The sequence below is a fragment of the Herpailurus yagouaroundi genome, unplaced genomic scaffold, assembly GCF_014898765.1.
Source record: "Herpailurus yagouaroundi ecotype Mexico unplaced genomic scaffold, PumYag 142, whole genome shotgun sequence".
NCBI lineage: Eukaryota > Metazoa > Chordata > Mammalia > Carnivora > Felidae > Herpailurus > Herpailurus yagouaroundi.
In genome coordinates, this window is record NW_024412397.1 from 43,043,319 (window position 1) to 43,060,156 (window position 16,838).

Genomic DNA, 16,838 nt, shown 5'->3' on the forward strand with positions numbered 1-16,838 from the left:
TTTTTTTTAAGATTATTGCTATAAAAGTCAGTCCAGAAAGCATCTAGAAGTGTAAATCTAAAGCAAGTTTGGCTGCAATTTTATTTTAATTTTAAAGTAAGTATAAATAGTAAAATTGCAGAAAGCAACTGATGTAATATAGACATGGATCTACCTATTGGTTAGACTTTCTCAACAGCATTTTGTCTTATGCTGAACAATAATGAGCTCAAAATAATTAAAGATACAACGAGGCAGCATATTGAAAGAGCCAGATAAATAGTAGGAACTCTGTCAGAGTTGTCTTATTATGTAGGTATATATACACAGCAATGGATTTTGAGCGAAAATACACTAGATATCTGAAATAGTTGCAAATAACCATGACCCAAATATTCTCCTGTAAGTTGATTAAGTTAATTCATATCCTAGATTTAAATGGCAAATAAAACTGGACATCTGGTTTCTGTTTCTGCATGTAAGGAGTTAGGAAGTCATCACTCCATTGTTACCAATAAATAAAAAGATGAATGGACTGGAAAATTAATAACTCTTTTTGGATCCATAAGGGAAATAAGAAAACAGGGCAAGTCACTATCCTAAGGTTGGGGAGACAAACAGGTGAATATAGAAAGTCATGGCTTATTGAAGTAGAGACTTAAGTACCAGGGTAGGAAAATCTGCACTGTGATTGCAAAAGGCTCACTGTGGAAGACCCTGAGTTAAAAATTCCAGGGGAACCCAGTCATACAGGCCCCCCCCCCCACAATTTTGTGAGATTTATCACCTGCATCTCGAACATGTTCTCACTGTAAATGAAAGAAAGAAAAAAAAAAAAAACAACAAAAACCCTTGTGCATCCTGCTAGGAGAGGATTAGAGGTACCATTTTGAAACACACCATAGCATGTTGTTCTTTTTAACATGTTCTGCTCTCAGGAGAAACCAGTTAACCAAAGGTTAACTTGCAGAAATATTATCAAAGCCTAAGTGACCTGGTGTAAGGAAAATACCCAACACCAGTCAGTTCTAGCCTTCCCTGTGGGAGAGGAAATACCAATTCTAACCTACGGTATCTTTCCATGTGCACAAAAGGAAATACCCAACTGCAGCCCACTCTGGCCATCTGTGCTTAAAATAAGTATGGAGAAAAAAATCTGAGAAAAATTTGTGAAGTTCACAGTCCAGAAGCATATGCTCACTAAAAAACTGAGACTTAATTGTAGGAGCTATAGAATGTTTTTCCTTTCCTGCCACATTATTATTTACATCATTTCCTTTACTCAATACAACCTGTCTGGCTATCAAGAAAAAAAAAAATTACAAGACATACCAAAAGGCAAACACAATTTGAAGAGACAGAGCAAACATCAGAACTAGAAATGGTGGGGATGTTGGAATTATCAAACTGTGAATTTAAAACAACTATGATTAATATGCTAAGGTTTCTATTGAATAAAACAGCACATTAAGAATAGATAAGCCACGTTAAGCAGAGAGATGGAAATCTTAAGAACCAAAATGCATGCTAGAGATAAAAAATAATATAACACAAACAGACATTATTCCAAAGAAGACATACAGATGGCTAACAGACACATGAAAAGATGTTCAACATTACTCATCATCATCATTACTTCAACATTACTCATCAAAACTACAATGAAATATCATCTCATACCAGTCAGAATGGCTAAAATTAACAACATAGGAAACAAGAGGTGTTGGTTAGTCAGGAGGCAGAGAAAGGAGAATCATCTTACACTGTTGGTGGGAATGCAAACTGGTACGGCCACTCTAGAAAACAGTATGCAGGTTCCTCAAAAAATTAAAAATAGAACTACCCTATGACCCAGCAAGTGCACTACTAGGTATTTACTTATACAAAGGATACAGAAATACTAATTTGAAAGGATATATGCACCTAGATGTTTATAATAGCATTATCAACAATAGCCAAAGTATGGAAAGAGCCCAAATGTCCATCAGCTGACAAATGGATAAAGAAGATGTGGCATATGGGATATCACTCAGCCATCAAAAAGAATGAAACCTTGCCATTTGCAATAACATAGATGGAGTAGATGAAGTTAGAGAATATTATGCTAAGCAAAATAAGAGAAAGACAAATACCATATGATTTCACTTATATGCGGTATTTAAGAAACAAAACAAACAAACATAGATGGAAAAAAGAGAGGCAAACTAAGAAACAAACTCTTAACTATAGAGTTATCAGAGGGGAGGTGGCCAGAGAATGGACTAAATGGATGATGGGTATTAAGGAGCGCACTTGTGATGAGGATTGGGTATCGTATGTAAGTGATGAATCACTGAATTCTACACCTGAAACTAATATTACAATGTATGTTAATTAACTGGAAATTAAAACTTAGAAAGGAAAAAGAGAGACACAGAGAAAAGGCACAATAAAACAAATAAAAAATAATGTAACAGATGAAAAATGTCTTTTATGAGCTTACTTTTAGACTGGACACAGCTAAGGAAAGAATCCTGGAGCTTTACACTCAACCCAGTGGAGGTGAAAACGTTCCACACAAAAACCTGCACACAAATGTGGATGGCAGCTCTATTCATAATTGCCAAAACTTGGAAGCAACAAAAAGATCTTCCAGTGAAAGCATAACTACACTTTGGTACACCCAGACAATGGATTATTATTTGGTACTAAAAACTGAGCTATCAAACCATGAAAAGACATAGAGTGCCCTTAAATGCATGTTGCTAGGTGAAAGAAAACAATAGGAAATGGCTACATTTTATATGATTCCAATTATATGACAATTTGGGAAAGGCAAAAATATGGATTCAGTAAAAGTATCAGTGGTTGCCAGGAGTTGAGGGCTGGTGGTAAACAGAGGGAAAAATGAATAGGTGGAGCACAGAGGATTTTTAGGGCAGTGAAAACACTCCATGTGATACCATAATGATGGACACCATACATTTACATTTGTTCAAATCCAATGAATGGACACTACCAAGAATGAACCGTAATGTAAACTTTGGACTTTGGTGACTATGATGTGTCAATATAGATTCATCAATTAAAACAAATTCACTACTCTGGTGGGAGATGTTGATAATGAGGAAGGCTACACAGGTGTAGGGGGAGAAGGTACAAGGGAAATCTTTGTACCTTCAACTCAGTTTTGCTATGAACCCCAACAGCATTTTAAAAAAATCTTAAAAATGCAAATAAGTATTCATGAGATCTTGTAATTAAAAAAATTTTTTAATGTTTATTTATTTTTGAGAGGGAGGGAGAGAGGGGCAGAAAGAAAGTGAGACAAAGAATCCTAAGCAGGCTCCAGGTTCTGTCAGCACAGAGCCCGACATGCGGCTCAAACCCACAGGCCGCGAAATTATGACCTGAGCCAAAGTTGGCCGCTTAACTGACTGACCACCCAGGCGCCCCCATAAGATCTTTTACATTTGATATTAGAAAATTAAAAATTATTGTTAACCTAGAAAGCATTGTTTTTGAAAATTCATTTATGGAGATCATTGTACAGAGAGAATCACTAAGTTTTTATTAGGTATATATTCATGGGTTACTAATTTGTCAAATACAAATATTATAGAACTGAAAATTAGGCAAGGCTATTAACTGATGAATTTTAGAGTTTTCATTGTAACTGTTATTGTGTATATGCTTTCTCTTTAAGCTTGGATTCTGATCTCTTACTATTCAATTCCTATCATTCCAGTACATCCAAATGCCAACCTGATGCAAGAAAACATCTCTTCCTGTGAAGTCTACAGTCACCATCATTTCTCCAAATTCCTGAAAGCTACTTATAGGGCAACATTACTGTCAAGGATCTGTATTTTCATAAAGTAAATGAGTTTATCCCAGCAACTTAAGAGTAATTTAAAGAAAACTAGATACATGCCAATTAAAACAAACAAACAAACAAAAACATACAAGGTATTAAATGAAACTGATGTCTGTAAGAGGTGGGTTGAACTTCTCAGGGCTCCCAGTTCCTGAGAGTAAAAGACTCCAGGTAACAAGCAAGCAAACAAACAAAAAACAATAACAAGAATGATAATTACCCCTTCCTCAAACGAAGCATTTGGATAAAAAATATATTTGGTATGTGTACTGGCAGGTACAATTTTGTTTGGGTCATGTTTGAGCTAACAGTCATTCAATTTTCTTTTCCTTCTTTTTCTTCTCTTTCTTTTCCTCCTCATTTCATTCTAGAGCTATGAAACAGAGGTCTGGAAATTGCACAGACTGCTTTCGCAAGTTTGTTATTACAGTTACTTATAAATCAATTCAGTGCTACTATCCTCTATGTTTACCAATAAACTTTTCTTAAACGTCACAGCAATAGTATATGTAATTATAAGTAACACAATATTATTGTACTCTGTTTTGAGCAAACTTAACATAGGATACAAATATTGTTAACAGTATACAAAAGCCTATTTTAAATTGTATTTAATTTTTAATTTTTTAATTTTTTTAAATGTTTATTTTTTATTTTTGAGAGAAAGAGAGACTGAGTGCAAGTGGGGGAGGGGCAGAGAGAGAGAGGGAGACACAGAATCCGAAGCAGGCTCCAGGCTCTGAGCTGTCAGCACAGAGCCTGATATGGGTCTTGAACCCACGATCTGTGAGATAATGACCTGAGCTGAAGTCTGATACTTAACTACCTGAGCCACTCAGGCACCTGTTATTTATTTATTTATTTTTTAATGTTTACCCATTTTTGAGAAGGAGACACAGACAGAGCATGAGTGGAGAGGGGCAGAGAGAGAGAGAGAGAGAGAGAGAGAGAGAGAGAGAGAGAATCCAAAGCAGGCTCCAGGCTCCGAGCTATCAGCACAGAGCCCAACACAGGGCTCGAACTTGGGAATCTTGAGTCATGACCTGAGCACAAGTCGGACAATTCACCAACTCAGCCACCCAGGTGCTCTTTTTTTTTTTTGGTTAATCTTTTGCTTTATTTTTTTTTTAAATACAAAGCCTTTTTTTAAATTTTATTTTTTATTTTACACCCAAATTATTTAGCATATAGTGCAACGATTACAGGAGTAGTTTTCTTAATGCCCCTTACCTATTTAGCCCATCTCCCCTTCCACAACTCCTCCAGTAACCCTTTGTTCTCTATATTTAAGAGTCTCTTATGTTTTGTCCCCCTCCCTGTTTTTATATTATTTTTTCTTCTCTTCACTTATGTTCATCTGTTCTGTGCCTTAAAGTCCTATATGAGTGAAGTCATATGATACTTGTCTTTCTCTGACGAATTTCGCTTAGCATAATACCCTCTAGTTCCATCCACGTAGTTGCAAATGGCAAGATTGCTTTCTTTTTGACTGCTGAGTAATACTCCATTGTGTGTGTGTGTGTGTGTATATATATGACATATAAAATATGACTCAGTTGATAAAAGACTGATATATACCTAACTTCTGGGAAAACATCAGTTAGTAACATTGTGAATAAACACTGTGAGGCCAGCAATATGTAAACTTACTGATAAATCTGTAAAAGTCATTTTAATATTTATATAAAACTTTCACTTTAAAATTATACTTTCTCCCACTAATTTTGTAAGCCCAATATTTCTGTCAACATGTGGTTCTACTGTCTTGTATTTTAGGAGCTATATTTCATGTATAAAATATTAATTTATATCTGGGGAGAACTCAACCATTAGGGAAAGAAAACTTTAATGACTACTGTTTGAAAGGTAGTTCCTAATAGTGCATGCAGTATTACCAATTCAGACAAGGTTTTGAATGAAAAAAAAATACACTAAAGGAAAGTAAGTTAAAGGAAATGGGACATGTTGAGCAATAAGTATCCCTGGGAGAGAAGAGCTATCAACCTAAAATGAAAAATAATAACAATTAAAGCAAAATAAGAAATAGCAGCATTTGCAGTGTTTCTATGGCTTGTTCTTGAGACTTTACTTTGAAAACATAACTACAAGGGAGTGATCATCCCTCTGCTGAAAGATATATAACCTACAAAGTTTTACTACTATGATTATTTATCCTGATCTTCCTAGGGAAAGGCCACTAAATTCTGACAAATACCCACCTCCTTGGGAGGATAGTATGTATTTATATGTATTCACATAAAAATCTCCTAGCTCTTAAAATGTCCACTACTAGGTGTTTTTCTTCAGTACTGGTAATGTTTCTATGCTAACTAACCACATGGTCTTTTTTAGATCAAAAAAGATAAAAAAAAGTACTTTCTTACATAATTGTCATGTATTACGATTAGAATGATAGTCAAAAAACTAAAACCAAGTGAGGACTACTGGAATATTGGAATACATATGAATAACAGAAATATACAAAAGAGATTATTCCATGGTATCCAATAGATGCAGGGGACACACTGACCAAATAAGCCACAGGAAGAAAAATGTGTAAAAGCCTCATGGATGATTAATTCTTCTGAATCCAGAACACGACATGTCTAGGGAATATGTGTTAATTGTTTTGTGCTTCTGAATAAAGATTAGGCAAAGAAAAAACCTGTAATTATTAGCAGCTAAACTAATTGTTCTATACATAGAATGATTATATGTCTGAATTCTTCTGATTAATTCTCTCAGAACAAGTCTTCTATTCTTTTTTTTTTTTTTTCAACGTTTATTTATTTTTTTGGGACAGAGAGAGACAGAGCATGAACGGGGGAGGGGCAGAGAGAGAGGGAGACACAGAATCGGAAACAGGCTCCAGGCTCTGAGCCATCAGCCCAGAGCCCGACGCGGGGCTCGAACTCCCGGACTGCGAGATCGTGACCTGGCTGAAGTCGGACGCTTAACCGACTGCGCCACCCAGGCGCCCCAACAAGTCTTCTATTCTTAAGAGACACAGCAGACTATAGGAACAGGCACATCCACTTCCCCAACAGTGTAAAGTGGGCCTTATGACCTCCACTTCTTCCTTCCCTTCTACGATGCTATTAGCAGGTTCTGTGCAGCAGCAAAGGCCTGTTAAAAGCCAAAAAATGTGATTTTGATCTTTTTAGTTTCTCACTAAATTACAGAATCAGTTCTCTGGTTGTCAGCGGCTGACAATTTTATAACCATTTATTTTTCAGCACCCCTCTGAAAAACACCAGTTTATGGTTTAAGGTGCTCATTTATATCAAGACAGAATCCTCAATGGTTAGTTAGATGGGCCATTTTTGCAAATATTTAGTTTGTAAGTGACCTTCATGCTTGGAATTTTTTCTTCACAACAAGACAAAAATTAAATATGCTTTAATACATTTTTTTAAATTTTAATAGAGTCAGATAGAGTTTTAAAGAATTCAACTTCCTATCCTTAGGGAAGGAGTAGATCTCTTAAAAAGTAACTTATCTAAGATCTTAAAAAACAGAAAGCTGTGAAGTTGAATATCTATAGTTAAAATATTATAGTTAACACAAATTCTCTCAACATGACTCTGGCCTGAGGTGCTATATTTGAGAAATAATAAACTTTGCTGCATTTTCCTTCTCACATGATAAATTCTGTCATTTTATTTTCCTTCTTGTTAAAAATATATACTCTATTTCCAACAAATGTTTGTATATATTATATACATATATTATGCTATATATATATATATAACATATACAGACTTAATTTCTTCATATTTAAATGTAAGTTTTATATATTTTGTAATTCTAACTATCACATGTAGTTTGCTGTCCTCATAATCTTTTTCTAAAATACACATCACAAATTTTTATATATCAATGATATGATATTCTTCATTAAAATTTTGGTTTTTATTAAATTACAGAGTAGGTCCAAGTAGAATTTCCTATTCATATAAACAGAAGTATGCAATTATCTCTCAGCTCAACCAGTATTTATTGCATATCAGTTATAGGCAGCCACTGTCTAAAGTCCTGTCTTAAAACGGATATTTTTTGGTCTTTGAGAGGCATCCAATTTAGTGGGTGAGACAACAGTATTTACATTTTTTTTTAAAGAAAGGATAAATTCATTAAATTGTAGGAAATGTTATGCTGTGTATATATCCAAGGTGCTTCAAGATAACTGGAAGGAATAATTATTCTAGCCATTATTGTTCAGGAAAGATTTTTCTGGTGAAAATAACAGTTGACAACTAATATAAAAGGCTGAGGGGAATTAACCAGATGAAGATAGAAGATTTTTTTCTATCAAAGGAACACTGTGAATAAATCATGAACCTATAAAATAGCATGGTATGTGCTGGGAACCACAGTTTAAAGTGCAGGATATAAAGTGGCAAATGTTGAATTAGAAGTAGTCTGAGGTCACTTCATCAAGGGTCTTTACGCTAGACAATGAGATTAAACATTTCCCTTTAGTGGTTGTAGAGCAACTGCGAATTTTTAAACAAGGGGATAATAGTCATATTTTATTTAATAAAAATGAATCTGACTGCGACCTAAAAGATCATTTTAAGAGTGACAAGAATGAATAAAGGGAGACTATTTAAGAATAGATTAGAGAAATTCAGATGACGGATAAATAGGGGTTGAACTAAGTGGTGATACAAATAAGGAAAGAATGTTGGAGTGGACTCAAGCCATATTCAGAAAGAAAATTCTACAAGACTTGGTAAAAAACCAAATGAGGGTGAATAAAAGATAGAAATTTGGCCTGATCATTAGGCTTCTAAGCTGCATAACTGGATACATGGTAGATGCCTAGAGTTATGGTGGGGAGGACAAGAATAACGATCTTATGGAACAAAGTTAAATTCAGATGTGGACAATCAGAATTATAAGTGATCATGGGTCACTGGGCATTTAAATGTTAGGTTTTCAGCTCTAGTTTTAGGTTGGAGTAAATGTATTCAACTGAATGAGCTTTAAGAATTAGGAGCTATCAGGACAGCTGGGTGGCTCAGTCGGATGAGATGAGCTTCAGACTACAGCTCAGGTCATGATTTCAAGGTTACCAAGTTCAAGCCCCGTGTCAGGCTCTGTGCTGATAGCTCAGAGCCTGGAGCTGGCATCAAAATCTGTGTCTTCCTCTTTCTCTGCCCCTCCCCAGTTCACATTTTTTTTTTTCTCTCTCTCTCTCTCAAAAATAAATAAACAGGGACGCCTGGGTGGCTCAATCCGTTAAGCGTCCAACTTCAGCTCAGGTAATGATCTCACAGTTCGTGAGTTCGAGCCCTGCGTCGGGCTCTGTGCTGACAGCTCAGAGCCTGGAGCCTGCTGTGAATTCTGTGTCTACCTCTCTCTCTGCTCCTCCCCCACTCATGCTCTGCCTTTCTCTCTGTCTCCTTCAAAAATAAATAAAAACATTAAAAAAATTAAAAAATAAATAAACATTAAAATATAATAAAAAAGAATTAAGAGATATCCTCATGATAAAAAAAATAATTATATTTGGTCATTGTTAAATTCTCTTACATAATTATTTCCCAAAGAAAGTGTTTCTTCATTTATCTATATATGTCTTCACTGTTTTATTTTTTTCCTGGAAAATTGACAATGGTAAGTCACTGATTAGCTCTATTAAATTTGATTAATGATGCTTTTTTTTTTTTAAGTCTGGAGTTTTAATTTTTTTCTTAAGTAAACTCTACCTCTACTCTACCTCTACTATGGGGCTTGAACTCATGACCACAAGATCAACAGTTGCATACTCTACCAACCAAGACAGCCAGGTTCCCTTAATGATGCTCTTCTTTTTTTTTTTTTTTTTTTTTTTAATTTTTTTTTTCAACGTTTTTTATTTATTTTTGGGACAGAGAGAGAAAGAGCATGAACGGGGGAGGGGCAGAGAGAGAGGGAGACACAGAATCGGAAACAGGCTCCAGGCTCCGAGCCGTCAGCCCAGAGCCCGACGCGGGGCTCGAACTCACGGACCGCGAGACCGTGACCTGGCTGAAGTCGGACGCTTAACCGACTGCGCCACCCAGGTGCCCCTATGATGCTCTTCTTTAAGACTACACTTTCCTTTCCCTTCTTTAGTGTCAGCTAATAATTTTTATTGATATTTGGTGATAAAGCTAAATGATTAGACAATCTCTGAGTTATTGCCAGTATCTCTCTTTCGTTTCTAAATCTTGTTCTAGCAAATTTATTATAGTATATTAACAAGATTTGCCACAAGCCAATTGGATTATTACATCCTGAAAAAAAAAGACATAACATAGTTACACTAAGTATTTATATGGACTACAAATTCTCCTAAAGGAGTAATTTTATATTATAATATGCTATAGCGATCATTTATAATATGGGGTATCTGTCCATAATTCTAAATACTGAGTCTCTAATAAAGGTTAATCATTATTAACAAATGCATTTTTTAATACTGAATTCCATCCATTTCAATTATAGCCATTGATGGGTGAGTAGGGAACTCAAAGATGAGTTATTAGAGAGGGAATATAAATAACGTACATCTAACGAACACAGATTTTGGAGCTGGACTACTGGATTCAAATCTCAAAATCTGCCATTCACTGATATTGTGACTTCACGTATATTATTTAACAATTTGCCTTAGGTTTCTCTATTGCCTCACTTTGGCACATAATATACAGTATGTAAAGATTTCATAAATAGCTAAAGGAACTTCCAATTTGGTATAGAAAATAAAGCAACTACAAAGTTATTTACAACTAAGAAGCTGCAAAAAAGCTTTAGAAAGCAAGAAAGATTATTAAATCCACAGAAAAATGAGAACTCAAAATTGTGTCATGCTTTTTGCCTAAGCATAATAGACACAGTGATGTATAATGGATACCAAGACAAAAGACTTAACTTGGTTTTTAACAGTTGTACCTAAACACTGTCAGATACTGGACAAATTAAACACTATGTTCTCATTTGTAAAGTGGGGACAATATCAGCTCTACTTAGTAATTTAATATTTATAGATTTTTATAAAAAATGTTATATGTTTATATGTAAAATATATATTATAAAGTATAATATATTATACAGGCACCTGGGTGGCTCAGTCGGTTAAGTGACTGACTGGCCCATGTCATGATCTCACAATCAGGGTTTGAGCCCCGTGTCGGGCTCTGTGCTGACAGCCCAGGGCCTACAGCCTGCTTCGGATTCTGTGTCTCCCTCTCTGTCTGCCCCTCCCTTGCTCACACTCTGTCTCTTTCTCAAAAATAAATAAACATCAAAAATATATATATTACAGAAATACAATTTTTTCATAATAAACGTTTACAACTATAAAATATTATGATAGAAGAGGTATAATTTTAAGTATACCTTTAAGAATGGATAACATTTTAACAGAGAAGTTAGATAAATTATTCTGATATAGAAAATAAGAGGAGGGGCACCTGGGTGGCTCAGTTGGTTAAGCATCTGACTTCGGCTCAGGTCATAGATCTCACAGTTTGTGAGTTCAAGCCCCGCATCAGGCTCTGTGCTGACTGCTCAGAGCCTGGATCCTGCTTCTGATTCTGAGTATCCCTCTCTCTCTCTTTCTGCCCCTTTCCCACTCATACTATGCCTCCCTCTCTCAAAAATAAATAAACATTAAAAAAGTTAAAAAAAGAAAGAAAATAAGAGGAAATATACAGCAAGGTATCTCATAAAATATTCCAGGAAAAACAAATTTAGTTTGGCTGAAGGTACCATGATACTATAAATCTGACTTACATTAGGAAGATATAATACAGTATTTGACCTGAAAACACTCATTCATGTTTACCCTTACCCTTAAAGTTCTGAAGACAAATATATGAACAGAAAATTAATCAAAAGGATAAGGAGAGTAGTATTTGAGTCTAAGAAATTAGACTCAAGACCCAATACAGAACCAGGTAGAGTGAGATGGACTATATTGAGCCACCCCTGAATCTTCATCCTAATCCCCAAATCAAATCACACGGTCCAACCCAACACAGTTTCACAGGAAAGAGTTGTCAAGGTATAGTTTGGTTCCTTGCCAGTCTCTGAATATGTTTAGCATGTCTTGAGGTAGCTCTCAAGTGAACTATCTACACTGCTGTTTTACCTAGCCTACCAAAAGGGAAAAAAAAAAAAAAAAATCATGACTGCAACTCTTACATCATTTGAAATTTATACATGTGAGAAAATGTGATCAATTCAGTCCAAGAAGGATACATAAATGGGTTATTATCTTGGAGTGATTCAAATAGAAAAATCAATATTTAAAGATGTGAAATAGATAACTTTAAAGGGAAGAGTACAGAGGTAATACAACGAATAACTAAATTGGGAGGAAGGATAAGGAACACACAGCAGAAACAAAGGGAGACATATAAAGAAATAGTTTTAATTCAGCTTTGAGGGGATTGATAACAACTGATTTGGGCGATGTCCCTAAATCTATTAATTTTGATGTATACAGTTCCTCCTTTACCTGGCTATCAAGCCACACCCACTGCTACCAACAAACTGAAAGAAATGTATCTACAGAGAACAAGACTGGACAAAGACCTGTTTTTGCTTATTGTAATAATTTAGCCTTCAGAACTAAATCAATTGTCTGGTGATTTGGGCTCAACAAAATGGAAGTCTTAATTTGCCCTTGGATGCCAAACTAAAGGCAAGAGTACAGCAAAGATTTAAATAGCAACTTTCTTAGTCCCTTTTTAATAAGCCCACACCCACTTTCCATTTTGATGGTGATAAAGGATCAATCAGTTCAAGAAAAACCAAAAGCCTTTTGGGAAAGTTGGCCTTTGTGAGGAGGCCAAGAAAATAAGAGCCTAATCTGATCCCTTTCCAATGCAAGCAGTTTCAAGCCTGTATTAAAAGCACTCTGACAAAAAAGGGCCATCTCTATAGTCTCAGAACTTTAAATCCCATAATGAACACATAAGACCAAATAACATTCCATGGCCTTGTTGCTGTGCTATTTCTTGGAAGGAAATTAAAGGTTATATGCTATTTGGTTGCCTTTACAGCCTAACATTAGGAGAGGTAATTCTGCTTCTATCTGGAAAAACGTAAGCACAAGCATTATGTATATGTAAACACAAGTATTTAATTCTCCATCTCCAAAATTCTCATGGCAACATTCAACAAACATAAATATAGGGTACACTTCTGTACCAAGTCTGAAGAAAAGTAAAGATGAATCAATGATATTCAGTTAATGAGAGACTGAATTTATATGACAAGTTTGGAAGAAAATACAGTAAATAATGAGTGCCAAATTGTTTCTGTTAACAGGGACTTCTCAATTAGCATACCTTTCTCATAGAATATTTTCTCTTCTGTTTCGTTACAAGACTTATTTCTTGTTATCCATAAGGACACAGCTAAAGTCTTGGTAGAAGTTCCTGAAATAATCCTTTTTAGTATCTCCAGACCCTCAAAAACATTTCACGTTTAATAAGACCCTAAATAATCTAAGGACTTAAATTAAAGCCAACTTGAGCAATCTAATTATAACGAACTACTTTGAATTTGGGCACCAAAACTATAGATAAAATTGAAAAAAAAAACCAACCAGTTATAATTAGGAATTTATTTATTTATTTATTTATTTATTTATTTATTTATTTATACAAGATTGCTAAGTTACTTGAGCCTAGCTAGTCTAGTCCCTTAATGTCTGGCCACGCCTATTGGCCATTAAGACAACTCTAACCAAAGAGTCTGAAAGGATCAACTAGCCATCTATTTAAAACAGGCTTAGATAACAGAGTGTGCACTGGGTAATGCCAAAATTGTAACCTCAAGACATTCAGGAAAGTAATTTTTCTTCTGAATGGACAAGTAACAAGCCAGTTTTCTTGAGGATGCCAAGGCTATCAAAACAATTTCAATTCCCTTCTCCACTATATCTTGACTAGGGTAATTAGAGACACTAAAAATTTAACTTCTTTTTGCTAAGTTTTCTACCCTTTCTTCCTTGTATGATTTTGAGAATAACTGAGGCAACATTCAAGTTAACATATCTTATTCCTAATTCTTTTGCATAAAGTCTGTTTACAAAGACTTGGTCATTTGGAGAGAAAAGAGAGGGAACACTCTTACTAACCTTATTTCTAGAAATAGAAATTTAGTCCGTAATGAAAGAAGCTGTCTTGAGGATTCCCACTGTGACTATTGTTTAACACCTTATTCTTGCAATTCTTAAGCTTTTCACAATTTCATTTGATGTTTGTTGGGTTTTTTTTGCTTGTTTTTAATCTTGTGTGTGTGGTTTTTTTTTTTCTAAATTTATTTATTTTGAGAGAGAGAGAGAGAAAGCGAACACAGGAGGGGCAGAGAGAGAGGGAAAGAGAGGATCCCAAGCAGGTTCCTCAATGCCAGCACAGAGCCTGGCACAGGGCTAGAACTCACCAACTGTGAGATCATGACCCTGGCTGAAACCAAGAGTCAGGCGCTTAGCCCACTAAACCACCTAGGCAGCCTGTTTGTTGACCTTTAATTCTTGTTTCATCAACCAGACAGTGGACTTCTATAATAATGTTTCTTTTGTTTTCTATGTATTATATATATATATATATATATACACACACACACACGTATATATAATATATATATACACATGTATATATGCACTTAATATATTACATATATACGTACATATACATATATATTATTTATATATATTCATTTCCTAAAATACTATCTGGAATATATAGAAGGACCTAAATAAATATGCATGGAATGACTGAATGAAGGAATAAGTAATCAAAGCCTCCAGACACATATACTGATGGTTTATGTTTCAGAGACACAAAGGATGTTGGCAAAGACTAACTTTAATCTCATTAGATGAGAAGAAGTCTCAGTTGTACTGGGTCTTCCCATGATGTTCATTTCTAGCTGCATTTGCTATGGATAGTCTAATACGGAAAGTGAGACCACTGAAACCTTTAATGACAATATTCACTCTGTTAATAAAAAGGTAAGGGTACTGTCTTAACATGCTGTAACAACATACATGAAAAAGATCACTATAGGTAAAATACTTAAGACTTTAATTTTTAACCAGGCTGCATCTAGCTCCCCTAGTTCAAACTGTGAAAAAAGTGTACCAATAGCAACATGCTGATTTTCCCTTCTCATTTTTTTTTGGAGCCAGAAAAATCTGAATAGTAATAACTCATTCTTTGAAAGGCATCCATGTCAATAATCAATACTGATTAAACACAGACCTCTCTTAGTATGAGCAAACAGACTGAAAAGATATGAGTTACAAGCTCTAAATAAAGTAAATGATGTGATAATAATATTATTCATAGAATACAAATATTCCTACATGGTTTAAACATAATAAAGTTATGGAATGTAAGACATATTTTAATAAGATTTGCAAAGAAATGCCAATACAAACCAGAATATGCACCATGGTGAACACCTCTCTCTCTCTCTCTATATATATATACATATGTATATATACACACACACATATATACATGTATACATATATATATGTATACACACACACACTTGTCTATAAGTTCCCTTCCTTATTTTTTCTCTTTTCCCCCCTTCAATTATGAGAATACAGAAAAACCTATTATTATCCTATAGATAATTACACATCCCCAACCCCACTCCACCACTCCATCCTTGCCTCATTGATAGCTCCTGCTAGTTCTGATAGACACTTTGTTCAAATAGGTTAAGGTATCACTCTAGAGAACCCAGCCCATAGTGCACACTTGGCAAGAAGACAGTGCTATTGTAGGAATTATAAAAAAAATAACAGCTATCTTTTCCAATGGGCAGACAGTGTTACTGTATATAAATTGGTAAGCAAAGTGAATGGATTTCATTCTTCTCTCAACTCTTAGGCCTGCACAATTTTGCCTCGTGCTTTTGCCTTCTTGGCCACAGTTAACTGAACCCATACTGAATCTTGACCTGAGGTAGACCACCAAAAGTACTCTGGCCTTATCATTTTGGTCATAGAAACAGAGATGGTGTGTCATTTTAGAGAGAGAGAGAGAGGAAAACAAACAAAAAATGACATGAAAAATTAGAATAAAAGGCAGTTCTGAAAGATGCTGCATATTAGTGAAATAAATTTGTATAATATGGGGTAATTTTTTATAGAAATTATTTTCACTGTTAGGAAAATTATACACAGAAAAGTTACCGGTAATATAAAAGTATCATCATCATCTCTCATCCCTGTATCATTGTCATCATTTTTATTATCATCACATGAATCTACATACTCAACTTAATCAGCAAAATAGCTAAAAGTGGTAAAGTGGAGAATATGGGATAGTGTACCAAATTTCCATATTTAAAAATGGGAGGGTGAAAATACAGACATATTTTCATTAAAGATAATAACCAATTAAAGAAAAAAAAAGATATGTCATGCTTGAGTTGCAAGAGAAACTTATGTCTCCCTTACAAATGAAGAGGAATAACAAAGTAAATATTAGCAATCTGACTAGAAGATTACAACACACTCAAACAACATCTTTTTCAGGAAACTAAAGGCCTGTAGTTTAATGCCCAAAGGATTATAATCATAAATCAATTAAAAATCATTTATCAGTAGATGCACAAAATATAACTGATAATTTCAAACATTTATCCTTAATTTAAAAAAAATGAAAGCTACACTAAGAATAGAGGCTTCAGCTAATTAAAAAAAAAAGAGAACTATTTCATCTGTTAATATTTTCCTGTGTCCCATTCAAAGAAAATAACCCAAACTTTAATGTCCAAAAATACTGCATCATGGGATTTGGATTTGGAGTGGAAAGAATGCAGGTAATTGGTTTAGAGTTAGGATAATGAATACAGATGCTTCTGGTTGAAATTCCTACTTAGATGAAGAAGAAGACCCAGATTTACAAGGAGGGGTTGAATAGGACCAACTTAAGGGTCCGTAATTAAGTGGCACATTTTTAAATGTTGGGTTAAGAAAAACAAAATAAATCCAAAGAAA

General features: G+C 34.7%; 1 long non-coding RNA gene across 1 annotated transcript in view; it reads right to left on the reverse strand.

Annotated features, from left to right (window-relative positions):
- LOC121033047 (uncharacterized) overlaps positions 1-16,838 on the reverse strand; it is a 177,630-nt gene that overhangs the window by 160,489 nt on the left and 303 nt on the right. The gene's annotated exons all lie outside the window — the stretch shown is intronic.